This window comes from Melospiza melodia, chromosome 1 (genome assembly GCF_035770615.1).
Source record: "Melospiza melodia melodia isolate bMelMel2 chromosome 1, bMelMel2.pri, whole genome shotgun sequence".
Classification (NCBI taxonomy): Eukaryota; Metazoa; Chordata; class Aves; order Passeriformes; family Passerellidae; genus Melospiza; species Melospiza melodia.
The window spans coordinates 109,259,844-109,287,802 of NC_086194.1; the positions used below are offsets into that span (position 1 = coordinate 109,259,844).

A 27,959-nucleotide genomic window follows, 5' to 3' on the forward strand; every position below is an offset into this window, starting at 1 on the left:
GAGATTCTTCTATAAAGCAAGACCATTTTAATATATAAATGAAATGGGATTGTGCCCACAGATTCTTTTAACAAGGTATTCATTTATTCTAGTCCTGCAATAAAAACAGCTGATTAGATTGATACTATGTTAACAGTTTTTTCTTCCTATATCTCCTGCACAGTGTGTTCTCTGTGCAAATTGCAAGTTGTTATGATTGTCCTGTTTTGCTTTGCTGGAGAGTGGTACTTTAATGGAGAGTGTTACTTTTGTGATGCTAGCAGTAACTTTCAGCAGTTCACAGTGGGACTTTTATTTTCTGTTGCCTTCTGATAGCATCACCATTTCATTAGCCTTAGCTTATTCCAGAGGCAGAGCAATTTATCAGATAATGAAGGTTGAGTAAGCCTCACCTATGTGACATGTGGCAAGTTCTGTCATTTCTCTGCCCTCACCTGTTGGATGTGCCGTCAGTCTGCAGTGATGCTGCTTGCACAGCACCTAGGTCAGCTGACATAAATTTTACTTCCAGTTCTACCCCTTTCATTGCAAGACCTGAGGCAGTGGGACAGCCTCTTTGTGCTTGCACAATACTGCATCTCAAATAGTAAAGGAATTTGATACCTACTGTGGAGAAGAATGATCACTCTGGAAGTCTTTAATATTCCCACTGAGAAGTAAGGCTCAATAAGCATGCCAAATTGAGATGGTGCATGAACTAGACAGTCTCTCAGAGATTTCCTGTTCTTAACCATTACTGATCAGTGTCTACTGCATAGAGAAGAGGCTATCTCCTAGAGAGTGTGGCAGGGAAACAACCTTTGTTCTTTGCTATCCGCACAGTTTTCCCTAAGTGTCAGTCTAAGCTTGTCAAACAAGGATACCGTACTGACCACCACACTCTTTTTTGTCCATCCCTCCCAAGACAATGCTTACTCACACACATCTTTGTGTTGCATGTGTCCTTATGAAACTAAGCTGAGGCAATTAGGAAACGTTATTCATTTAAGTATCGCTTCTTGACACACCATGGAAATCTTCAATAAAAAAACAGCTTGCTGCTGGATAAGGTAGCACAGTGTCTGCTGCCTCTAGAAGAAGAGCACATCAGAAGTAGGTGGGAGATTTCTCTAGCACAGCAGCCACAAGAAATCTCAGAGCATTATGGACAGTGGGGACCAACAGAGCAATCAGTATCGAATTAGGGAGGGGACAGCTGGGAGGACTTGAAATCTTTTGCACTCTTGTCATAGATACTGTGATATTGCCTGTCTCTCTAAATGAAATAACAATAGGGAAGCCTCAGGGCAGATTGTCTGCTTCCCCTCTCTTGGGGAGTATGCCTTATTTTGCTCAGCATATTAGAGGTGGCAGATCCATTGTAATGCAATGTCAAAGGCCTTTGGGATCTAAAAAATGTTGTGTGTGCGGTATTGGAAGGCCAAAGAAAAAGCATTGACCCTACCAGATGTGATCTTTTCAGGTAGTATATATGCACTTTGGTTGACCAAGCTTAAAGAAAATTAAATCATTCCAGATGATTGTCCAAACTTAGAGCAAATATAATTATTTTAATTGATTGCATAGCTCCATAGCTTTTAATCAAAATTCCTTGAGGAATATGGCAACCTTTCCATTACAGATTATATGATGGTCCAATAAACTTGTTTTCTTAAAGTCTGATTAACTTCTGGTTTAACATGTGACAAAAATGTTTGTTAGATCCAAACAGCTATTTGAGAAATGCTCACCTGTGTGAGGAAGTACTTTGCCATGCTGAATGTTTTGTACTCACAAAAAATTAAACAAACAACAAATACAGGTGCAAACTAGCATGGTAATTTTTTTCTGTTTGTTATTCAGTTATTTTTAACTTGCCTATACCTTGCAGAAAGTTGTTTTCATCTGTTCAACAAGAAGAAACATTCTGCTTAGTCTGAGGTGGCCATTCATGAGCAGTATCATTCTTCCTCCAACATAAGGCAATAAGGCAAAAGTAGAAACAATTGTTAACAATGCATGGCCAATAGAAAACAGCTGACAAACCACCCTCATGCTAAAAGTGCCTTGTCCAAGCAATTCAATGCATAATTAACAAATGTGTCTGCAGAAATCTGCCCATTAACAATGTCCAAGTGGAAAATAGGGCTGGATCATGCATTTTCAGACTGTCTGTAGGATGTAGTAGGAGAGTAGGGCTGCATCCTTGTGCTCCTAGAGAACAGAATCATTCTTTGTCTATATAAGGGTTCTCAGAGCAGTTCAGTTTAAGTTAACTGAAGGTATGGAATTGGTGAGTATAACGGAGGTGCAACAAACCCAGTCTGGACATTTTCACTGAAAACAAAGTTGCTTAAATATGTTGCCTGCTCCATTGGGTTGATCTTGGCCAGTGGCTAGGCACCATCTAGCTGCTCTCTCAATCCCTCTCCTCAAAAGAGGAACTCAAAAATCTCATGACTCAGAATGAATTAGATCATTTACCAATTACTGTCACAGAGAAAATAAACTCAGCTCGGGGACTTGAGTCCCTTGCACTAGACCAACACAACCCTGCTAGCTGAAACACCAATCAACCTGAGCTGTGACCTTTTAGAGTGGACAGGTGTTGGAGTAAGTACATGCCTGCATAGGAAAGTCTTTTTGCTTGAGCAGAATAACAATTTCGTGTTAATTGAGGTAAATTTTGAAAGAACTTATGCAGGCACACTGATTTGTATGTAAACCTCATTTGTTTCCCATCAGTTTTGAACAGCTACTATTTCTCAGTATAGAATATAAATTTTAAGAGCAGTCACTGTTCCAATGCAGGTAGTTAGAAGTAGCTCTTTCTGCAATATCTCTTGAGTCTGGTTTCTCTTTTTTTGGGCAAGGCTCTTAGGAACTGTTCTAGCTGGTGTGCAAGAAAATTTTTGAGGGCAGAAAATTCTGAGTTTCACTGGTACATTTGTATAACTTCACAGTCTAGGATAATTAAAATAAACAAAAGGTTTTGTTTTCAGAGTTCTTTACAAGACCATCTATATTTTAGGAAATAAAAAATTAATACAATGATAATTGTAATAATCCTCTGTACAGATCTGATAACCTTTTTGTGTTTTGGAATTTTGCATAAATTAGTTACTAAAAATATCTACATGAGGTCAGATGGGTCTGTGTCCTAAACCAGTGTCCCACCTAAAACAGCCAAAATACCAAGTCAGCTTAGCCTAGCATGACATATTCAGCTTTCAGGATATTTAACACTCCAAGAAGCCATGCAAACATTTTCTGTCCTGAACAGACATTGAGTAACCACTATGAAAGTACTGGAAGAAAATTCTCCTCAGGTTTTCTGGTTCACTCCCCAGTGACTGGGGTCACACCAAGCTATGCCCCATCCCTCCTCCCACATCCTGGTTTTCAATGAAATAACATGGGTAAGTAGCAGAAGGGAACAGTGATAGCAACCAAGGTTAGTGATCTGGGCAACCAAGAGTTGTAGGGCCAGACATACCCTACAACTTAGGGTACGCCAACTACACAACTAGAGATCTAGTCTGCCAAAATCAGTCAGAACTCATTTCCACCAAAGTCCTCTAAAAGTGTTTCCATGGCCTTTTATCTGATCAGAAGCATCAGCCATCCCATGGTGGAAGTCACAAGCCGTTCACTTGTAGCACAAGCGTCCCAGAGAGAAGTCTTTAATAGATCTTCATCAGATGAACAGAAGATGGACACAGAGTTCAAGGAACCTTGCTTAGTCACTAAAATAATAGTATTTTATCACCACAATAAACATAAAGTGACAACTCCATATATCCTATATCTATCTGTGTGTCTGGGAAAATCTCTGTGCCTCCCATTATGAGACACATGAAACAGTTAAGATGAAGACCACTAACTACACCGGAATGGTATTACCATTTTCTTCTTTTTTGAGGGAAGAAAATTCAGTATCATCTCTTTTTTTCATAAAATGAGAGTTTTCTTTACCAATCCCTTTAGTCTTCAGTAGCAGTTGGATGCTTGGATGCCAGACCTGAGGATCCTCAGAAAATCCTAGCCTAAAGCCTGCCTGCCTGAGTAGGCTGCACTATTTGAACTTAAAATGGTCCATAAGCCCCTGTCTAGATATGTTTATAGAAATATAAAATCACATATTTGCACTAATGCTCTCTAACATTTGCCTGTTGCAAGAGATGACTAAGAACTCAGAAAAAAAGCAAAATTAATGACAAGAATTGCAACAGCTGTATTTAAACCAGACCAAAGGACAACCTCCCTTGGTAACACCCTACAGCACTCTGTAAAGCTTCTTAACCTGAAAGTTTATAGCATGCAGCTTTGGGTAAAACACGGACTAGTACTGGTCAATGTTTCTTTCACCATTACAGTGACTTGCTTTTTGAAGCCCACACATGTTTGGAGCTTCCCACCACATCCTGTGACAATGAGTTCCCACCCTTTAATTATGATCCTTGTGGAAAGCATCCTCTCTTGGATTTCATGTTTTAAACTTACTAACTACTAATTTTATTGTGACTGCTTCCTTTGCTATGAAATAAAGTGAAAACCATTCTTTATTCACTTTCTCAGTTCTCTTCATTATTGTCCTGGGGCTCTGTCACAATCCTTTTCCTCATTTGTCCCTCTTCCATATGAAAATCCTAAAGCCTTTCTTTTTTCTTTCCTAGTACAGAAACCATTAAATACCTTTGATCATCCTGTCACCATTTTCTTTATCCTCCTATTGCTATCCTGTCATTTTTGAGATGAGATGACTGGAACTGTATTCAATATTCAACATACTAGGTGGGCAATGGATTTCTTTGGCAGCATTATCGTATTTCTTCTTCTTCTGTTTTCTGATCTATTCCTAGTATTTCCTAATATACTGCTTTATTTTTTTTGACAGTTGATGAGGATTTAGGTGACATTTTCATAAGGCTGTCTCCAAGCTCTCTTTCCCAACTAGTAGTTAATTTCACTGTGTGTTTATAGATTTCCCAGGGTACAGGTAGAACAGCTTAGTCATTTAGCCTTGAAAACACAACTAAATTACAAGAAGTGTTGGGCTGTAAATGGGAGATTGTTGATAGAATTTTGTACTTGCTCAGTTCTGCTGGCAACTTTTATTCTTCTAGGTTTTGTTATACCAGAGGTTTCTCTCATGTATGTGAGGCAGTGTAAATGTTTGCCATGGATCTCACAATTTCAGTGGGCTGTTGATTATTTTAACAGAACATTAATTCTAACAAAAAACTCATTCAGGAAAGCGTTCACTCCATGACTTTTAGAGAGGGTTTTGCTGATTTTGCCGCTGTAAGGCATATCCTGAGCAAAAGCAAGGGAATCCAAACAAATGCATAATCCTCTGCAGTATTGACTCGATGGAGATTTTATCCCACACCCTTCAATATCAGGTAGAGATGCATAGCATTTCAATCTTTTTCATAGCTGAAATGTGCTATCAGTATCATAATGATTGCTAAAATGGAGTTCTGGAGCCTAATGAAATCTGAAATTAAATAAATCACTTTAGGACTGTAAAAACCTAGCTGTGAAAGAACTTTAAATAGTTGTTTCTAAAAGAGTGCTGACAGAATAAATATATTGCTGCAAGTTGATCAGTCTCATCTCTGACTTTAAAAAAATTGCTATGTTATATTTCAATTATTGTTGTCAAAAATTCCTTAATGGGCCAAAGACACCTCAGTATCATATCACAAGTAGACATCTTTTTAAAATGAGGTTTTCAACTGTCTCCTTTCATGGAGTAGTAGTCATTTGACTTTGTCCTTGTAACTATAAGCTTTGATTTTCAAATTTGTGACTGTACTACAGTAGAGAAGGTAGAGATCTATGAAGTTTTCCTGTTACTGAAATTTTCTCTGAGCAACATTTCTGCTCCTTACTAATTCTGTTTATTCCTATGTGTTATAGGCAGAGTTTTATTAGTATGGATTTTATATCTCCATTCCAGTCTAAGTCCTGGAGATCTTAGAAAGATTGACAGTGGAAACATTATTTCATAGCTGTGGTGGACTGACTTTGGCCAGCAGCCAGGCACCCATCCATCTAGTCTCTCACTTCCTCCTGAAAAATACAATAGAAAATCCTACAGATTGGAATATAGACAAGAAGATAATTCTTGATTACCATAATAGGGAAAAAAAAACCTGATTGTCATAATATGTGGCATTCAAATTCTCTGAAAAAGTTCTTTCACCCAAGATTTTTCTCTCGGGAAGCTGAGAAGCCTCAGAGAAAAGGAAAACAATTCATATCTCATTTGCCTCTCCTCTGTTTTGCTCATGTGGAATGTGTTTGGAGCTTGTTTACCCAAAGGTGATTGCATGATTGGATTCTGGTGTGAGTTATTTTGACTCATTGGCCAATTGGGGCCAAGCTGTGTTGGGACTCTGGAAGAGTCACGAGCTTTCATTATTATCTTTTTAGCATTCAGTAAGTATCCTTTCTGTATTCTTTAGTTTAGTATAGTATTCTTTATTATAATAAAGTATAATAAAGTAATAAATTAGCCTCCTGAGAACATGGAGTCAGATGCATCATTCCTGCCTTCATCGGGGCATTCCCTGCAAATATAATAATAATAGGCAAAAAAAATCCCCAGAGATGACTTTGGGAAAACCAATTTAATTTTTTGCCAATTAAAAATAGCATAGGAAAGTGAGAAACAAAGACAACACTAAATCCACTTTCCCTCTAACATTCTTTTTCATAGGGTCAACTCCACTCCCTAATTCCCAACTCCCATAACTCCTTCCACCACAGCCTGCATAGATGGAAGCACTCATCCCAGTCTTTCAGTTTCATTTTGATTTTGAGATACGAGAGCTTCTTGATACAATCAACTCCCCTGTCTGTTAAAGACAATTGGAAATTACAAAGCTAGACTTTAATGTAGAGTAGTGTTTCAGTACAAAGGGATAGTCTCAGCTACTAGACCACAAATTAGGAGGCCAAATACATTAGCTAGTCCAAAAGATAGCAAATGAACTTGTAGTTGTTTTTTTTGAAAGACATTTAGGGACTTGATTTTCTGGGCTTGTTTTGGTAAGTCATTTACTCCAGCATATTGTTTTTTTAAACAATAAAAGGTTCAGACTTCTTTCATTTTCACTGCTCTCTCTCAACTGTAAGAGTTTGTAAATGTAGGTATGCAAGATAATAAATTATATAATTGTTCTTCTCATTGTTCTGACTCCCTAGGCACTCCAGGAAGTTTGATCTGAGCAGTTAAACATCTGGAAGCCCATGAAATCTCTACAAATCCAGCAGGGAAATAAAAACATATTTTATGAATTAATAACCTCATAAAATGGGAAAGCAATCTATGTTGGACAAGTTTTGGTTTAGTATTTGATGGGTGACAAAATTACTAAATCCTTGATCATTTTCCTTTCCAGACCATACTCAACACTTTTAGATACCTTGGGACTGCAAAAGCTGACCACCGACAGCAGGTTTTTAAATATCGCTGCTTTTCTGATAAGTAAGTTCTCCATTCCAGATTTTTTTTCCTCTCTAATATTCCTGACTTGTATTTTATTCTTGTATTTATTATATGGACTATCACATTAATTTTCTGAGCCAAGTAAACATGAGTGCAAATTGAATAGTATGGAACTGCTCTTAAATTTCCCAGCTAGAATGAAACCTATCAATATTACAGATAGAGATGAGATAAAGCACTGACTCACCTATTTATCCCAACTTGAAGGGCCAATGCACCTCTGGTGACATCTCTGGATGTTTTGGGAAACCCTTTTCTCTAAAATATTTTTAGAATGGAAAAATTAAATCATTAAATATTTGTATGTTTTTGCTGGACTTAGGGAAAGGAAGCTAGAAGAATTTGGAAACTTCTGGAAATAATAGTGTCTGAGGATACACCCTTCATTTAGAGGAAAGAGTGTTAGAAGAACTAGAAAGGATTAAGAAAGGTGGAGAGGAAAAAGGTTTACATTGGAATGAGGAGGAAGAGGGTCCTTACTAAGAGGAATAGAAAAGAAAGTTCCTTTCTGTTCAGCTCTAGTTGAGGGAGAGCTTCAGAACGTATTAAAATTTTAGTTTTCCTGTGCATAAAGTTTAACTTTCATGAGACTGAATTTTAAAACAGAAAGTTATTCTAAACAATGAAGTTCACTTATCCTAACTTCTTAAGTGAGATATCTTATATATCCAGAGGCTGCTGCTCCAAAAATATCAATGGCAATTCTTACAGCACTACTAAATTTCATCTTTCTTTCTATTTTCATAAAATTACTGTAAATACTATGTTATTTGCTACATCTTGGAATATATTTCACTTATTTCACTTCTGTGTATCCAGTAGATTTTTTGAAATGCAGTTCTTGGTTACAGGTTGGTTGAGTTTTGACAATCATGTTTTATTACTCTGTGGATGATTGGTATTGAAATTTTAGGACTTTCTTTCTTTGTTGCCACTGCATATTTCTGAGATAAAGAAGTGAATACATTGAATTTAGTTCATACAGCATCAAATATTTCATGACCTTGTATATCATAATTAAGCATGTTTAGCTACCAGCAGTCTCCAAAACAAAAGTCTTCTGATGTAGTACTTCTTATAAATGAAGAAAAAAGTGATATAAAGAATATGCACAATTTAATAACTGCCCATGGGAATAAAAATCTTTGGATTTATATTTATAAAACAGCTTCCTTCTTTCTTATTGCTTGTTTGGTTGCTTTTCCGGCATTTTAGCTATAAGCACACAGCCCAAGTTTTGAGTCTAATTTGGGGTCTTAAAGGATCCCAGGGACATGGCTTCTATTTCTCTCTTCCCAGGAAACAGAAGTACTGAATATGTCACTTGTCACTAAGTGATCCATCCACCTGTCTGCACCTCTGTGTGTTTCACTTTCCTATTTGGGACAGAACACACCAGAGATGTGGACAACAATACAAGCTTCCATACCTACTTTAGTGACCACTCAGCTGTATTTTGCTAAGAGGACAGACAGGCTAGAGCCAGCAGCTTCCATTCTTCTTGGGTTTGTCAGTGAGATGCAGTTTTGAAGCTCTGTCCTGTTTACCCTGAAAAGCAGACCGTAAGGAAAATGAGGCTGTTTGGCACAATGAATCCAAGCTTAATAATTGAATTACTGAATCTCTGTGGCATTAAGCATGTCAGGACTGTGCACGAAACTGATTTATCGGTTCATCAACCCAGGAAATAAATAATAAACTGTGAGTCAGTCTGAATGGAGAAAATGGAGGGTTTAATTTTGAGATGAAACAGAGGGGGCAAGTTCTAAGGAAGAGGCTCCATTTCTGCTTAGACAAATTCCCTTGTTTTCATTAACAGCATTGTGTTTTGAGGCAAATGCTACAAAAGCAAAGGAGAAGGACAGGCCTATGGGTGAAGCAGTGGTGGTGGTATCTCCTTTTATTTTGTAGTATGACATTGTAATAGTCACAGGGTAAATCCCCTCTTCTACTAAATAATATTGGAACACAAATCCCTCACCTCTGATCACAGTTTCTATCAGCTTCCTTGGTTCTACAGTATGACCAGCAAAGTATTTATTAGAGTTTACTTCAAACTATTCAGTGTTCTCATAAAACATTATCCCTACACAATACGAATGGAGCACTTGCTAAATGACAGTAACATAGAAAATACTGGGCAAGAGGAGTCATAATTGAGGGAGAGTTCTTGCTGAAGATTTCAGCAAGGTTCACAATTAGATGTCTTCGGTATTTTGTGGACAACCTGGAAGCTGACAGAATTTCCTTGTCAATGAAATTTGCAAATGATACCAACAGTCCAGACCACTTGCTCCATCAAGCACCTGGGTTGCTTGGTAACCTCAGCCCATCCATGCATAGCAACATACTGAATTTAGGGCTGAAGAGTTTCTCTCTTCATCGAGAGAAAGAGGAATTGTGTTCTAAGGGGTCCTAATCTTTGAGGGAAATATATCAGCAATCACAGCAGATAGGCAAGTTCACTGTAAAAATTGATAACATAGAGCACGGGTTGTTGTTTTGGTTGTAAGTCTGACTTTGGTGAGACTGATACCAGAAGGCTGTGTTTTGGTGCTTCTGCTTTAAGAAAGGGTGCTGTAAAAAACATAGAGGGTCAGAAGAAATTATCACTCCATCTTTCTTCTGTGCATTTACTTTGTAATTAGTTTTCTGGAAAAGGGTTTGTTCCCCTCAGTTGGTGTTATTAAAGTATTCTGGCTTTCTGCCAAAGTGTAGAAGTAAATAAAATGGTGGTTGACCTCGCTAGTTTGATAATCTAAACTGGGAAGAACAGTATTACCACAAAAAAAAAAAAAAGTGCGTAGCCTCCTTTTACATCATCTTCTCCCTGGTTACTGTATTGTTGACTGGCAGTATAATTCCTGTAGTCAAAATACTGATGGGGAGAAAAACCTTTGATCACTATAATCACTCCTGTTCCACTGCTGTGAGTATACCATAGGGCAGATCAGTTTGACAGATACTTGTTTACATTAGGTACTTATATTAGTAAAACTGGAACCTATATTGTCGCATTTAGGGAATTACATAGAAGTTCCTGATATATTTATTCAGATTCTTGATATTTGCTTTTTGTTTTCTTAGAAACCAATGAATGACATTTCATATTTTTATGTTTATTTATTTATTACATATATTAAGGTGATTTATTGGTCAAATTAGCCATTCTTTGTACTGAGTAAACAGATCAGTGTGATTTTTTCTGTGCCCTGAAAGTTTTTAGAATTAGCAAATTTCAGTCTCTGCCATGGAGCTTTTCCCTTCAGTAGAAAGTAAGATTTTCTGCCTTTATCAGCTCTCAAGAGATAACTGTGCATGAACTAGATATTGCATAAAGCTAACCTGAATAAAGTGAAGAAAATACCTCCTTTGAACATGCAGACAAATCTACAGATATCAAACTTGGACTAAGCACTTCTGTCAGAGGCTGTTTTCTCTAGTCTCTTAAACTCTCCCAGTTCAGTGGTTTGATGGTCAGCAAATATTTACCAACAGACACATAATACTTGAGTATTGCATGTTATTTAATGTAAATCCAAGTTTGGAACCACATTGGTAAAAATTCGTTTTTAATTTTAAATTATCTAGTTTGAAATGAAAGGATAATTTAAAATAAAAATATATATTTAAATTGAAAAATTGCACCTATTTAAAAAAAAATGCAAACAGCAGTTTCAGCAAAATCCATTCTTGTATTAAAAAATTATGCATGACTTCCTTTGCAGGCTGCCTACAGTACAATAGAAAATGAAGCAAGCAGCTCTATTTTGTATGGCTATTTGGAAACCCTTGAGCTGTAAAAGAAGTGAAATAGTGGCTTGCCTAAGGCAACAACTGTGTTAAACTTAGATGTTGATTTGTTTATTTAACAAGCATAACAAAAAGGCAAAATACTAAATGAAATATCTTAGTGAAAATAAACAGAATTATTGCCATAAATAAAACTAATATTATTTCTTATTTAGGGAATTTCAGAACTAGATGAAATGGACACTGAGATGTAAAGGGAACATATATTTTTTGTTTCAGCTTTTAAAGATAGCATCCAGGCAAATATATTTGAGTTCTCTTTGGTAGTTATACAATATGAAGAAAAAAGAAGCTAAATGTGTATTTGATCTTTGATTTCTTCCTAGAAATGCACCTTGAGTCTTAGGCACTACCACAGCTCCCTAATGTAAAATTCTGTTCCAATGAGTGTAATGTATTTACTTTCAGATACTTTTTCTCAGATTGCTAGCAGAATTTCTGCAGTAGAAGCCAAATGGTACCGAATTCTTTGCTGCAGAAAAAGGCACAGGAAAATTCAGATGAGTGTAGAAAGACTATAAATAAAAAACATTAGCCTCTGACCCAACAATTGTCCAGAAACAAGCACAATTATGTAGACAAATGGTGCTGATCACAATTCTCTTTCCCCACAGTGTGGCAATTGCCCAGCACAGAGCAACACTGAATAAATAGATGTGCTTTTGACACCAGCAGGATGGAATATGCCTGCCCACAGTGAGATAGAGCAGGCATTGACTGGGCTGACAGCTATAACAAATAAAGATCTTGGCTCAACAGGAGATGTTGAGCACCTATGACACTTGTCTTTGCTAATTCAGACTTTTGCAGTTGAATGCAAGAGTGAATATGAAGGGTCACAGTCACCTGGCTGGGGGTGGGGTGGGCAGCAGAGGGGCTGTCTGAATGAGGAAATCAGTTTTAGGGAGCCTCTAATCAGTCAAGAAATGCCTGTGGCACCAGACACAAAAAAAAGCAAAAGTTCAGATTTCAAATTGTATTCTGTGCCCTCAAGATTTTGTTCTGGAGCAGGTTTTTCCTGCCTTTGCCACCTCATGCTGAACCCACAAGCAGTACCTTCCCTCCCTGCAGCAGTGGAAGCTTTTCACAGCCCTCCCTTCCTCCCCAGAAACGTGTTTGTGGCCCCGGGCCTGATGCTGATCCCTCAAGGGGACCCTTTGAGGCGACCCTTGCGTAATCCCGCCTTTGAGGGGGCACTCTGCAGGGTGCACGTGGCAACAGGAGGAGTTCAGTGGGCAGGCCCTGCTGGGATATTGGTGCCATAGTCTCTGCTCTCATCCTCATGGATTCTCAGTCCTCAAAAATCCCTTGAACACAGGTCTGTCTAACTTCTGGCATCTGATTGATGGTCCTAAGTCATGCCACCATCTCACACTCTTCCAGCCAACACAGAGGAGGGGGGCAAGACCTTGAGGGATTCTGGTCCTTTCAAGGGCTGAGTGAGCCTTCCAACATGTCTAGTTTCTTCATGTGGTTGGCCAAAAGCAACTGTTCTCCAGAACTGGGAGCTTTGGATAAGTGCCTAAACATAGGCAGGATCACTGTGAACTTCAGTCCTCCTTGCTGTAAGTGAAGAGTGGCCTCAGCCGCTTACAGGGCCCTGGAGGAGGATGCTGCTCTGCTCCTGCTGCTGCTGCTGCTCTGTTCCTCTGTTCCTCTGTTCTTGCTCTCCAGTGGGCAGAGGCAGCTGAGCCTCCCCCGTCTGGGCTCTCCCAGACCTCCTTCCTTCCACCACCTCCCCTTTCACCACTTCCTTCCTTCCGCCATTTTCTTCTGCCACTTCCTTCCGCACAAATCCTGGATGGCCCAGCAGCAGCCCTTCCAGTGAGCACAGGATTCTGGGCTGAAGGGCTCTGCAGGGCCAGCGTGCCTGTGCCAGCCCTTTGGCTGAAGAACGGCGCTGCAGCACTCGCGACATTAAAAATAGAGGAAATCGATGTCGCTGCAGCTGGGATCACTGGGGCTACGGAGTGTGTCTGTGACACCCTGCCCACAGCAGCTCCTCCTGGGGCTCTGCCAAAGGGCTGCAAGTTCCTGACAGACCAAAGAATCTGGGGCAGAGAGGGGGTGTTTGGTGTCCTTTTAAGCAGGAGGGCCATTTTTGATATATGATTTCTCCATTCTGATAGGACAGGGCAGGTTCAGTCCAGCTTAAGAGCAGTTTGGCTAAATGCAGTCCTGTGTAGCTCAACATGCACAGTATTTTTATATTATAGTAGCAATAACCAGTTAAAAGACAACATTTATTAGGCTGATACAGACACATTATTTGCCGGTCTTGTCAGGGTAGAAATGAGCAAAAAGCCAGAAGTACAGTTCATTAGGAAGGAACTAAGCCATATAATTATCCTAAGAAAATTGTCTTTGTAATTTTTTTTCTTTCTCTCTCTCTCTTTTTTTTTTCCTAATGTTCTTACAATTCACGAAGATTTATATATTGAATAGAAAGGAAAAAGAAAATATGTGAGTGTAATAGTATGAATTATTTTATGCTGCCGTATGGAGTTCAACTGGTTTTAAAAAAATTGAGAAGATTTTCATTTCAATGCTATTTGTTTTATAATAGAAACTTTCCTTTTCTTCATCCTCCTACTTCCAGAAGGGTCTTATTCAGTGTATTCAATCCTAGCTAAAAGGTCACTGTTGTCCTACAAGAGAGACTCCTCCCTTTCCTGTCACTCCTGCATGCTGTGAATAGGGTTCTGTTTCTCTGAGGCTGAGATGTGTCAATGGGAAGGTGCACTGGGAGCAGCTGAGTATTGCCCTCCCCTCCTGGAGGTCAAGTGTGCCACCCCTGGGTGCTGCAGAAATTGTGGGAGGAGAGCTGTGGGCAGCCCCACCAGCCCTGCTGGCTCTGACCCTGCAGCACTCAGCATCCTGCTAACCCTTCCACTGCACTGTGCCATTAATGTAAATTAATTCAGTCTCTTTGATAAATAGTTCCCTAGATACATAATCTTTACTTTATATTAAATTTCTTAGCCTAGGCATTTAACATTTGTATTTGTATACGCATTTTTCTTCATGTAATCCTGACTTTGACAAGGCATTGATGAAGTAACACATCTTGCAACTAAGCAGTGAAGTAGTAGCCCTTTGAAGCAGTCAAAGGGCTGCTCATTCCAACTGAATTCTGACATTTCTAATCACAGTAATTACACTTCATTTTAGTTTTGTCTTATGGTATTCAGTAGGAGTTCTTATTGAGTGAAACTCAAGTCTATGTGAATAATGCTCTGGGCTGTTTTCTGTGATATTGGGAGAGGACATGCAGGAAGGCTGTTGCCATTCCAGCTTGTGCTGTGAAGAAATAAGAGACTAATTAACCAGTATGAAATGGAGACAGGGCTCTACTTGGTGATTTCATTGGTTTGCGAGCAGAGGCTGCACTGGATGGTTTGAGCCAGAGTAGAACAAAGAGCAGCAAGCCCAACACTAGAGGAGGATTTGAGCTCTAGGAGGAGCACACAGTCTCAGACCCCCTGGCAGTCTCATTTATGAAGCGATGGCCTGTACTGCAAGAAACGGCTGTGAGGGCATAAAGGGACTTTTTTCTGCTTGTATTTTCATACTTCCTAAATTAAACTGTGCCTGTGTGCCTTTACAAGTATCTCTCTCTCTCTCTCTTAACTTGCTTATAAAAACTCAGACCAGCTCCAAGATCTTCCTATTAATGGGAAACAGTAAGCATATTTGAAGAAAAGAAACAAGAAAGACTTATTACCTGCATGTAAGAGCTCAGAGGGAATAGGATATAAACAGCACAGGAGAAATCTTTAGAGAGTCTATCTGCTAGTGCTTGGCATGCTTTTGCTCAGTGTCTGTAAAAGGAGATTTGGGGCAAAGCTGAAAACACTCAAGAGGCAGAGCAGAGATTGCACATGTAGCATCAGGGAGCTCCTGTCAAAATTAGAAGAGTTTCTGAGGAAAAAGGAATAAGAATAGATAAATACTGTTTTGCAAAACAGCTACATCAGTTTAATTGTAGCCTTTCAAAACACCTAACTTCAAAAAGACTAGGAGCCTCAGAGGTTTCATACTGACGATTTGAAAGTATGATAAGGTTGCCAACAATCTGTTCATTTTGGCTTAACTGTAGTCTTTTTTATCCTTAATTACTGGTAATATTTCCCATGTATTGTCACAGAAAAGGACAGACTAGAGACTCCTAAAACGGGACTCTTGTAAGGCAGTGAGAGTGTACCTATCAAAATGACCAGAAAGGGACAAGATGAGTCCCCAGCAAATTAAGAATGTGTATTTACTATGCTTGTAATAATGATAGTATGTTTTACAACATTACATTTAAGCAATTGTTATTTCAGTCTTATGGAGCAAAGAGTGCAATCACTGAGATTTAAATAGTGGACTTAATTGACACTGCTTGAAGAATATTCACAGCCCTTCAATAGTTGATATTATCTCTCCCCTTCTCCTACATGATTGTTTTAATTCAAACTAGCTCCCTGCTTTGTGCATAGAATTATTGATGAAAATATTTCTTTCTTCTGCAAATGATTAGCTAAATCGTCCTTTTATTTACAAGCAATACTGTGTCCCTGTGCCCTAAATCTTGCTAGTTGGAAGAGTGGGAGGGGAAGGAATTTAATTAAGTTAACTTTATTGACACACTGGAGCTGTTGTTTAATAGCATGTCTCCTTGGAGTGTAGTGCAGGTAAATTGAATGAATGCCACAGAATATCACTTCCCTGCATTGCATATTTCAAACCTCTGCCAGGCAGTTTGGGATGAGCAGCCAATCAGGAAAAAGGTTTTCCCAGCCTTGCTGGTGCGGCTGGCATTTCCCGTTGCGCTCCGAACGAGGTGCCGAGTGTTCCCCATGCGTTCCCCTGAGTGTATTGAGAGGGATAACTCTGGGACTGTGTGATGTGCTCAGCTGCTGCATTTGGAAGGCAACTTCGTGGATTGGCTCTTCAGCCATGTATCCAAAATGCCTTTTTATGAAGGAGGAAAACTAGCATGTGAGTCTGAATGAAATGAAAGTGCTGTGAGTAAACTATTTAATATTAAAACCTCAATACACTTATTCTGCATGAAAAATCAGACTCTAGAAGGATAAGATATATTTTCTGGAGCTGTGCTTTTCATTAAATACTTAGGAATAAAAAGAAAAATGGCAAAACTTCTTTGTTTAGAAGTTTTTTGATAAAACAAAAGCTGCAAAGGCTTCCACTGTGTATACAATTGTGCCTGGTACTATTTCAGTTACTGTTTCTGTTGTTAAAATCTTTGTCCTAATGTCTTATTGGTATATAAAATGAGTACAACTGCTCTTCTGCAGCTGAGTGGAACACACACCCTTTTCTGCTCTGTTCTTCAACAGTGCCCACTGAATGATAAAAGACAGTATCTCAGTCTGTTGCACTTTCAATCACTTCTTTTAAAAGTCAAGCCAGATACGTAATTCTGCAATGTAACAGCAACTTCCTACAACTTTTAACCCTTAAAAAGTTTAATTTTCCTTGATTAAGGCTGAGACCTAAACACCCAGTTTTACAGTTTTGCATGAAGAATTAAATACAGCCACACAGCTAGTTTACGTTTCACTATGGAAAATAATAAGAGGTAGAACTTTAATTACAATTCATGCTTTTCTCATACTGATTCAATTCAATGTTTGAAAAGGTTTTTGTGTAATTTTTTATCTAGAAACAGCTTTTGTCTTTACATCAAATGCTGGTTTTAATTTTATATGATGGTGAGATGACAGAGCTGGGTTGTAGGGGAGGGGCACTGTTCTTTCTGGTGTGAACCAGAGCTAGTTTAGAGACACAGGCAAGTTTCAAGCATGTAAGTCCTTCTTTAGATCAGACTTGTGCACCTTCTAACAATCACATTTAAAGAGTTGCACTGATTTTTGCCCCCATGGCAGGCTGATTATGAGACTGGCTGTCCTTTAGAATGTCATTTCTCATGGCACACTGACACTTTTGGGGGTGGATGGCCCTTGGGGCAATCATTGTCAGTTCCTCTCCTGACCTTTATGCCCTAATATGCCACAGACATCCTCAGAAGTGCTGCCAGGTGCTTTTAATATAGAAACCCAAGCTGTGGTGCAGCCTAGTGAAACTCTAGGCACTCAGAATCTGGCTCTGAGCTCTGGCCCATGATGTGAAGTCCAGAAGGTTAAACTGCTTTTAATTCAATGTTAGATTAACATGGCTTTTGACTGGCACTGTGTGTTTGTGTGTTTGCAGAAAATGATGCTGTCTTGCATGAGTAACCCTGAGCAATTTACTAGCTGATATTCTTCAGTGCTCTCTTACTTTACTTTCATTAATCGTGTGCTTTGGCAGCCATTGCTTGAAGTCCATATTCCATATTTGTGCAGAAAACTGCAGTTTCTATGCTGATGATTGTGTCTGAAATAAAAATATTCTGAAAGCCTTATTGTATGTCTAATAGAATGAGAAGAAAACATATTTCCATTATGCCACCCTACAGTTCCTTCCAAGTGCAACAGAAAAATCACAGTGACTGTCATAAGTGACTGTTTTCCTGCATAAGAATGCATTTTATACTTTTAGGTGAAGTTCTTTAAAGGTGTTAAAATACAAATACCTGATAAATGTCTTCATTTTACTTTTACTTCATTACAGTTTATAGGACTATTAAATCAAGGTTTCTAATTCTATTTATTTAGTATGTTTAATTTTTAATTTATAATTATTTGAGGTATGTGCATATTAGTACTAATATAAATAAATATCTGCTAATTGATGGTTCTGGGTGGGGCACAGAACTCATGCTGAACACTGTTTTCTGTAGACTTCTCTGTGTATATTTTTTGGTGGCAAAATTCAACTTAAGTACTTCCCACTCCTCCCCACAGCCTTCCACCTATCTCTGCCCCTTTCCTTCCCTTTGTGCTGGCATAGTTTTTTGTAGGACTGAATTGTGAACTGGGTTAGTAACCTTGGAAGGCTCCCCATCTCCTTTCTTTTTCTCAAGATCCTTTATAAGGCAGAGCAAAGTGCTTGTCTGGTTTGCACTGTAGCCTCCAAATCATTGCTCTAGTGCAACTGAACAAGCATCCTGGGGAAGTGAGCTGACTCAGTTCAGGCAGGCCAGGGAAAAATGCCCATCAAACCATCACTGGATTTTCAGACATGCCATTTGCTTGATGCTTTAGCTGTTAACTCTACACAGACACACTTAAGTAATAGTAATGGTGTTTTTTCTGAACTAAATTTTTGCTGAAAACTTTTGCCAGTACAGAAACAACATTTAGAGTTAGATTTAGTTTTTGAAATTTGAAGGTTTTTATGAGTTTGGAGAATTTTAATGCCAAAGACGGGGAAAAAGCTTATGTCATGAAAAAAACAGTTTTGGTTTTATTTCAAGTACAGTTTTTTTTCAGTTACAGTGTGTTACTTCTATCCCACTTCTATCAAATGGATAGAAGTAACACACTGTAACATTTACCCCAGATACCAAAAGACATTTTTCTTGTGGATGGCCTTCCCAACACCTAAGGGACACTGAGGCAGAAATTTTTACAGCTGCAGAGGGATGGCATCTTCTATGCTCCAGCTGTTCTGCCTAAAGATGTTCCTGCTTTCCTGTGTCACAGCCACCCAGCAGCTGGCAGTGCTGCCCCTCTGGTTGTGCTAGTGGAGTGGCTTGCATAACTACTCCTTAGCCTGAAACCTGCCAACTCAGCCAAGCCAGTTCAGATCCACAGTTCACACTGCTTTAAATAATCTGGCTCGTTTTGCCTTGAGCATTTTAGAGAGCGTTCATGCAAACCCCTCTGTTGGCACAGCTGTGGGGCAGGGTGTGAAAAACAGGAAGAAGTAATGTTGTCAAACCACTGATAAATTTGCTATTCCCTAAGTCTGAATCACTTTAAACGCAAGAGAAGGTGACAGAAGTGGCTGCAGATTGCTTGTGTCCAGCAGACTTGCATTCAGGCATGATGCTGAGCATGCAGCAATAAGTAAACCTTCTTAAGACTAGAGCTGGCTTATGCCTTCATTTTGAGGTTGGTTTTCTTTACTTCACATTAATTGATTGTTCATTTATTTGAGTAAGTAGAGATCAATGATGATGCGTCAAACTGCTGCTACTCAGGAGACAAAACTTTGATTTAGACCACAACATCATCTCAACCAGTTAGAAACATAAAAGTTGATTAGGAGGTGCTCTCAGCAGCTCATGAAGCTTAACCTGGCAGCAGACAGCTAATGCTCCATAATCCCAGCTATGGAAAGGCCGAAGGAGTTTGAAGAGTTCAGTTTGGTATTTACTAGGAAATCCCTAATCATTCCTCCAGAAGAAAAATTAAGTATATGGAGAAGATAACATGGCCTGGACACCCAGGAGGAACCTAGATGCTGAACAGGATTGATTAGTTTCATTGACCTCAGTCAGAATCCTGTTGTTGCAATATCTAAGTCGATTGTCTGCCTTATTGTGTATTACCACGGAAGGATGTCAGCACCAGTGTCACAACAAGAAGATCCATTCTCTGCTGCCAGGTGTATCATCAACAAAATTTCTGTTTAAATTCTCTACCAATAGATGACAATAACCTTTAGGAGTAGAATTAACAGGAGAAGCAGGAGAAGAAATGTAGTTTCTCAGCTTGGAAGTAATATATGACAATTAATTAAACCCACTGGGTTTTGATCTTAAATAAGAGAGGTTAAATAAAATCATTGAGACGAACCTTGTTCCCTTGCATTGTAGCATTTCAAAAACCCTGCCCACAGGAGAGAGGAAAATATCGTAAGAAGAAACCTTGTCATTAAAAATTCCAGGAAGTTTGAAGGTAGTACACTACACCTCTGCAGTACACTGGCAGTGGAGGTATTCTGATTCAAGAAACTTCTTCAAAAGCACATCCATCAAGTCAAACATGGTATTTTAAATACTTTTATTGAAGCACAAAAGGCTGGCAACAACCAATATCATAATTTCTGCCAGAGAATAGGAATTAAATAGCCATTTCAGTATTATTTATTTTATGATCATCATTAACTGTCTTCTGAACCCAGGTTATTAGATATCCCTTAGCTGTCGTCTGCATCCACAGAATCACAGAATCAATTACGTTGGAAAAGACCTCTGAGATCATTGAGTTCAATTCTTGGCTGAACACTACCACCATGTCAACTAGGCCAAGGCACTGAGTTCTGCATCCAGTCTTTCCTTAAACGCTTTCAGGGACACTGACTCCACCACCTCCCTGGGCAGTACATTCCAATCTTTAATACCCTCTTTGTGAAAAAAAGGTTAATTGGACACAAAGAGAGCTGCTGGGTTGTTCTTAAAACCTGTCCCATTCCTTGGCCTTGAGAAGAGGCTGAGAGAAGGAGTTGGGGGAAGAAAATCATATTCAGATGGCCTAATTTCCATGTAAATTCCTGTGTCAGGTGTTACCTAAAGTTTTAAAGTCAATTAAGAGGAAAGAATTAGATGCAGAAGCTAGTGTTCTAATATAGACTCTGTGACAATGGCTGATGGCTGGTATAAAGAATAATATCTAAATGCAAGCCAGTGTCACTCAGCTACCTTCCTCTTGGACTGGTTTATTAATGGAAGACATGGGAAATGTAGGAATATCAGTGGTGCCACTTTAGTACAGCAAATTCACAGCTTTATTTGTATTTTAGATTACCAGTCACAGACTGTCATGGTGCTCTGACTGAAAACACAAAGTGTCTTGTTAGTCTGTGTGTGCTGATAAATTTTCTGTGTTGCAGAACAGGAATATAATCTTAAATAATTCTGCTCTCGTAATGTGTATAATTTCTACTCTAAGTAACTAATTATTTTAGCAATAATTATTGATATTTTTAAAGATTGAGGTTATAACTGATATTTGGGAGTTATAATTAGTTATTGAAAAAAAGAATCCACTGAAATATGTAGTCGTAAGTACTTTATACATTTCCATGTGGAGTGGATGCAATAGCCATAATTCTAGTTAAGTTAGAGGTTGCCTATATACTGGTCTATTTAATGGGTTTTAAATCTAAGAGTAAACAAAAAGAAAAACTTAATGTTCTGTCTCTAGATTTTCTGCTTTTTATTTCAGATTCCACTCTATGGCTCCATTGTGGCAGAAAAGGGATGCTTTTATGCCTGTGCTATAAGTGTATTCTGAAGCCCCAGGCCTTGTTCAGTAGAACTAGTTCTGATGCTTCAATAACTTAAAACCAAATCTAGCACTGGCAGAGGAGGGGAAAAACACTTTTTGTGAAGTTTGACCCCAAATATGCATCAATCAGTCTGGAAGAGTTTTAGGGATGAGCAAGACCCACTGTTTACCATGGAGCTGCAGTTGTGCATGTCACTTACAGGATGTGTTCTTGGCTAGAATAGTTCTGTAGGTTATGGGACAATCAAAAGAATGCTGACCCTTTGCTTCTGGGGCACCTGCTGAGCAGACATTACTGTAGACTGTGTTTAGATCATATTTAATTATGAAATAATAGAATATGCTGGGTTGAATGGTACCCAACAAGATCAAGTCCCACTCCCAGCCCTACACAGGACACCTTAAGAATCCCACCATGTGTGATTCTTACATGACAAGGATTTTCCCTACATGAAGTACTGAAAAATATAAAAGTTGTTGTTTTTCACCCTTGTGTATATGCTCCATCAAAAGGAACAGCATAAGCAGAGTCTGGATGGCATTAAAAGGAGAAGCATGGAATGACTGGCAGTGCTGTGTGGAAGTAGCATAGCAGAGACTATGGGAAGAGAGAAGATGAACAGGAGGGAGGGCAACTATATGAGTAGCCCTCAAAGAGGAGAAAAGAGATCAATAGACTGGGGCAAGGGAAACACGCAATGATAGAAGGGCCAGAAAACTGTTAATGGAAAAATGAGAACAGAGAAGAAAAAGAGATGGCACATTTTGTGATTTAATGTAAGGCCTAATGTGCCAGGTAATCAGAAGAATTTTTAATCTAAATACGGCAACTGAGTCATCTTCTTAACCTGAATTCTCTAAGCATTCCCTTATATCCAGATGAATGTATGTGTCATCTCATAATGTGATTATGACAGAAGATGCAAGCAAAGCAGGTTTGAACCCAGTATCTGTAGCATATAGGGACAGTTTGTAGGAAAGATGGGAACAGATGGAAAGTCAGTGAACATACCCAACTTTTAAAGCAGAATGCTTGAGAAAGCTGCTTTTTTGTTTGAAATACTACTAAAAGATCAGCACACGCATACACACAAACACACACACACACACACAGAGCCCCTTTCACTTTCCAGCTCAAAGAGGGAGAATTGATAGCTTAGTCCTCTGGGTTTATTCACATTTCAGCTCAAGCAGCTATGCAGATCTAGATCCTGTAATAATGTTTTAGCCATAAAGGATACTTTGCCTACTCACCTAATAAGCAGCTGGGTGCAGCACAGATATTATTCAGTCAATTTTTCTGCAGAGAAAAAAATCATAAATTCCTGAAAATGAGCAAAAAGAACTTAAGGCAGCATCCATTTACTTGTGTTCATTTAGTGTGGCTTTATAAGACGCTGTACAATATTGCAGCTTGTTGCTCCTCAGTAATGTTTCATATCTCATTTATGTTGTAGGGGTGAATTTGATTTCTCTATCTGCTACCCTCCCCCTGCACCCATGTGTGACATTTAACTGCATTGCTTTGGCCAAAATTACCAAAGTAATTTCTGTAATACAGTCCTTAATGGCACTCTCAGATTTAAGGTGAGATTGTTTCTAAAAATACTTTTATATAACTTGAAAAAGAAAATTTTATAGAAACTGAAATTTTTACTATAGTCCCTACAGGTTTCCTTACTTTAGGGCACACATGCTGCACTGTTTGCTTTTCATGCAAAAAATACTGTGAGAAGTATAGGCACAGATTAGTTCAAATCATTTTATTCATCAGCTATGTGTGGAAACACAGGATACTGAAAGAGCCATCAGTAGGCTAAGAGATTATTTAAAGTGATACTGCCAAATTCTCAAGTGCCACTTCAGTATGTTAGTGGATTAGTGTTTAATCATTACTTTAAAATGTGTTGCAGATTTCAAAGTGGTCTGCTTTACAAGGGGAGCATTTTGAAAAACTGGAAATGGAAAGGCTAGATAAGAACGCTGCCTAGATGCTGTACAGGTTGCAGCTCAATTCAGAATCTGAAATGAGAGCTGCTCCCCTTCTATGACCAATAAGGTTTGTGTGCCTGTGTGATATAACAATATGTAGTGAACTATAATGTCTGGGAAGCTAAAGTGACAAATTATTGGCTATTGTGATTCAAAAGTCTGTTGATCTTGCTCCCTGCCCAAGATGGGGATGGCAATGTGAGCTATTATCAATGTAACATCTACTGGGAAAAAGCAGGGCTAGGGGGAGTTAAAATTAGAGCTGTCTTCAGTTTTTGCAATATTAAAATATAGACGATGAATCACAGTCAGTGTAGATAAAATACTACCTTCATAATGCTGATGTAGGATGGGAGCAAAAGCTCTCCATTCAAATATCCTGTTGGATGCCTGTATCCTATCCGACAGGCAGTAATCAGGGCAAAGCACTACTGAAATTAATTCCTATAATACTGAGGGGTTTAATGAAAATCCTGATGACAAATTGTCTTTGTTGTTCTGCTCACCGTTTTCTCTCTTGTATCCTAGGTTAATTACAGGGCATTTTAAGAGAAGATTTTGAGCATACTATAGTTGCAGAAGGAAAAGTAAAATGCTGTCAGTTTCTGAAACATACCCAGACTCTCACAAACACATATGAATTTAATTCCAATCGTATTTTAATCTGAGGGTTCATCATTTATATTTTTACCTGTCAAACACTCATTTAGCTTCTCTTAGCATAACAGGTGGGAGCAAAAAAACAGTATTCTCCCTCTTGCTTGTCTTTTGTAAATAAAATGAAAGAAGCAGTAATTGCACATCTCACAACCCCATTTAGGACTAAAAACCACAATCACAGAATGTTTAAATTAGGCACTGCTGTGAGGTGCAAAGCAGGCAAGACAAGGTTGCTGAAAAGTGAAACAGATGTTGATAGGCAGCAAGCAAAATTCATGGGATGCTGAGTTGGGAGGGTTCTTTGAAATCTCTCTTGATTTTATTTTCCAGCCATATTGTCAGACTTATTAATGGATCATTATTTACCAATTAGTATTTAATATTATAAATAATCTAAATTATTTATAGTCAATAAGCATTTAGCATCTCTACTCCATTACTTTTCATTTCACCTTAGTGAATGAACACAATTAAGTGACTATGGCTCCTTGTAAAAGTTCAGTTGCATCTAAATTTACTTTGATAGAGAAAAAAGTTTCATTTTAATTTTTTTTACACTTTATTTTTTTGAGAATCTTTTGTCTGAAATGAATAAATACTTTGATCAAAACCTCAAAGTTTTCAGAATGATAACAGCAAATGAAAATAGAGGGTTCAACAGCTCATTCTGGGAGCTATTCAGCAAGTTCCCATGGGAGACTGTATGGAAGGGGAAGGGGAAGGGGAAGGGGAAGGGGAAGGGGAAGGGGAAGGGGAAGGGGAAGGGGAAGGGGAAGGAAATCATGCAAGGATGCTGCTCTGTGAGGACAATGTTCCCAGACCTGGGCTCAGCCCAGCCCACAGCCCATGAGTCACACAGGCGCAACAGACAGGCAGGGAGCTCCATCTTCTCTCAAGTGCAAAAGGCAGTGGAGGCCAAAGAGGGCTACTCAGGAGCAGGGCATTGTTGGTCATGTAGGCAGGGAATTAGGGAAGTCAGAACTCAGACGGCATTGAAATTGGTGAGGAATGGAAATGGCAACAAGAAGAATTTATAGAAGTAGAAGCAAAAGGACGTCTAAGGAAGATGAGGGGCTATGAAGCAAGGCAGCAGACTTGAAGCACACAGAAAAAGCTGAGCAACTCAGCATCTTCTCCTTGGTCTTTCATGGCCAGTTCTGTCCCTGCATCTCCCAGAAGAATCTGGGAATATCTCATTAGTGACCAAGTAAGCAAACTGGACACACACAGAAGTCCATGGGACAAGAGAGAATGTATCCAAGGATATGGAGAGAAGAAACTGAGGCCATTGGAAGGACTGCTTTTTATCTTCTACAAAAAGTCCCTAGGAATCAGGAGAGGATCCTGAAGGCTGGCAAGTGTTACATGTATATTGGCATGAAGGCAGATCTGGGGAACTATTTGCTGATAGAGCTCCCTTCAGCTTCCACCAGGATTTTGGAGGAAACCCTTGTGAAAACCCTGTGCAGTCACAAGGAGGACAAGAGGGAAATTTGAAACAGCATGGATTCACAAACCACTAATTGTGGCTGAATAGTCTGAGTGCTTGCTCTGAGGAGATGTCTGGCTTGAAGGATGAAAGATGACGTAACTTGGCTTGGCTTCTGCAAGGCCTGTTACATGGTATTCCTACAGCCAAAGTGGTGAGGCAGTGACTTGAGCAGTGGACTACAAGGTGAACGCACTATTGGCCATATCCTGAGGCTGCAAGAGTTGTGATCAGCTGTAAAAAGTCCAACTGATGGGTGACTTCTAGTACCATCTTTCAGGAACCAACACAAGAGTGGACATTCATTCATGCTTTCACTACAGATGTATCCAGTGGGATGAAATAAAGCCCTGAGCAAGTTCACAGATGATACCTGATTAAGGGAGCAATTAATGTGCAGGGCTATAATTCAGAGCATTCTCAACAAGCTGGAGTATAAATCTGACAGAAACTTTTTTAAGTTCAGCACAGGCCAATGCAAATTTCTGATCATGAAGAAGGACAGGCTGGGCACCAACTGGCTCCAGAGCAGCACTGCATAAAAGTCCTGGGTGTCCCAGTAGACAAAAAAACCCCAATATCAGTCAGCAGTGCATCCTGAAGGTCAGCACCATCCTGGGCTCCACAAGCAAGGGAGTAGCCAGCAAGTTGAGAAAAGTGATTCTTTGCCCTCTCTTTGACACTAGTAAGACTACCCGGAGGACTGTGCTCTGTTTTGGATTCCCCTGTACGAGATGGACACTGACATAGTGGAATGAGTCCTTTGGAGCATCATGTGTCCAGAGCACATGACATACAAGGAGAAGCTGACAGAAAGTGTCCTTCTGGCTGAAGATGAGAAGAAGGGGAGAACCTAACTGTTTTCACCTACCCATTGGCAATTTACAGATGAGATGAAGTCAAACACTTCTAGGTAGTGCAACACAATGGGACTAGAGGCAGCAGCCTCAAGTCACAAGATAGGAAATTTTGTCTAAATATCAGAAAAATCTTTCCTTTCTTGTGTGTATATGTGTGTGTATATATGTGTATGAAATACTGGCAGGTATCAAGAGACTCTGCGGCATTTCCATTCTTGGAGATCAGACAAAGCTCTCTGTGCAAGCTCCTGGGCAACCTTTGAACTTGGATGTGACTTCAAAGCTAACCTTGTTTGGGTAGGCCCAGATGAGCCCCAAAGACATATTTCAACCTGCTACTTCCATCAGAATTTGGTTTTGCTCGCTTAAATGGCTGCTTGAATAATTTAAACAATATTCCTGGGATACTTTGTATTTTGAAGAAAAAGAACAGTGAAAACGCAGATCATTATTATTACAAAAATGTATGTCATTACTGCTAAGAAATATTGTAGGAGTGATCATGTACACCAGGATGCTAGGATAGATTGTGGGTTTTTATTAAACAGAACAAAAAATGTCAGTTATCCCAACTGACTTATTGTTCCTTACAGAGATACCATCCCTTACCATTAATTATCTTTTCCGTAGATCCTTGTTTATATGTTTTTACTTCAGGTGAGTTCCTTGGGGCTTAGAAGATAAGGTGTATTTTCTTTGTGACCTTATAATCTCTCTTCCATTTCATTTTCCTAATTATTCATAATATTCCTTTTACAGTAGGCTGGTGTTTTTATAGAATGGTACATAGTTTCACCAGTGGCAGCAGCCATATTTCAGATTTGTAGCAGCTCACTTACAGCTCATCACTGTGTATGTATAGTTAGGATTCTTTGGGATTTTTTGTTCCAGACTGAATATTTATCAGCCTTATTCTTGGTCCACACTTTTATCACCAATCACAAAGAATTGAGATTATTCTACAATTTTTCAGACATCTTTGGCTTTTATTACATTAAATAATCGGTATGATTTAATCTCACCTCACTATTCAGCCTTAACCAAACTACTGAGGACTATGCTGAACAGTGCATTTCCCTACACTCAAAATCTCTCTGAATTGTGAAGAGTGACCATTTGATTTTCTGCTCTGTGTTTCCTACTGTCTAACCAGTAAGGAGGTTGTGCCCTGTAAAGAAAGTTTCAGTCTGGAAATCTCCAAAGTCTATTCCATAGTGCTCTTTACACCTATATAAAGAATTCTTTTCACTTTGCTGAAGTAGAGTTTGATCTTATTTGGGTTCCCCTTTCATATCCAAGTTACTTATCAGCCCTACAGACATTCTGGCAGACTTCCTGTTTTGGAAGTGCTTTAAAAATATTTTATTATTAGTTTTATGCCTTTGGAAACTTGCTCTTCAAAGTAATTTTTTTTGGCTGAACATACTAAATTTACTTTTCCAGAGTTGATATTCTTTGATATTCTTGATATTTTTCTGGTTGGGAAACTTCCATTTTCAGAAGACCTTCTAATAATCACC

At 38.9% G+C, this 27,959-nt stretch overlaps 1 protein-coding gene and 1 long non-coding RNA gene across 21 annotated transcripts in view; one reads left to right on the forward strand and one right to left on the reverse strand.

The window, feature by feature from the left end:
• Nucleotides 1-27,959, forward strand: part of LOC134422090 (poly(rC)-binding protein 3-like) — a 495,993-nt gene that overhangs the window by 317,386 nt on the left and 150,648 nt on the right. For 18 of the 19 annotated variants that reach the window (XM_063163988.1, XM_063163997.1, XM_063163900.1 and 15 more), the window contains one exon: nucleotides 7,392-7,477. The exons of the other annotated variant lie outside the window; for it this stretch is intronic. The gene's annotated coding sequence lies outside the window, so the exon portion shown is untranslated. The remainder of the gene's footprint in view (nucleotides 1-7,391; nucleotides 7,478-27,959) is intronic. 19 annotated transcript variants of the gene reach the window in all.
• LOC134422185 (uncharacterized) overlaps nucleotides 3,556-27,959 on the reverse strand; it is a 33,726-nt gene continuing 9,322 nt past the window's right edge. Inside the window, exons 2-5 of one of the 2 annotated variants that reach the window (XR_010028740.1) lie at nucleotides 22,693-22,738; nucleotides 8,928-9,046; nucleotides 7,686-7,756; nucleotides 3,556-3,671 (exon numbers count right to left, since the gene is read on the reverse strand). This is a non-coding gene — a long non-coding RNA (uncharacterized LOC134422185). Of the gene's footprint in view, nucleotides 3,672-5,733; nucleotides 6,058-7,685; nucleotides 7,757-8,927; nucleotides 9,047-22,692; nucleotides 22,739-27,959 lie in introns of those variants that run through there. The other variant, XR_010028739.1, reaches the window with a different exon arrangement.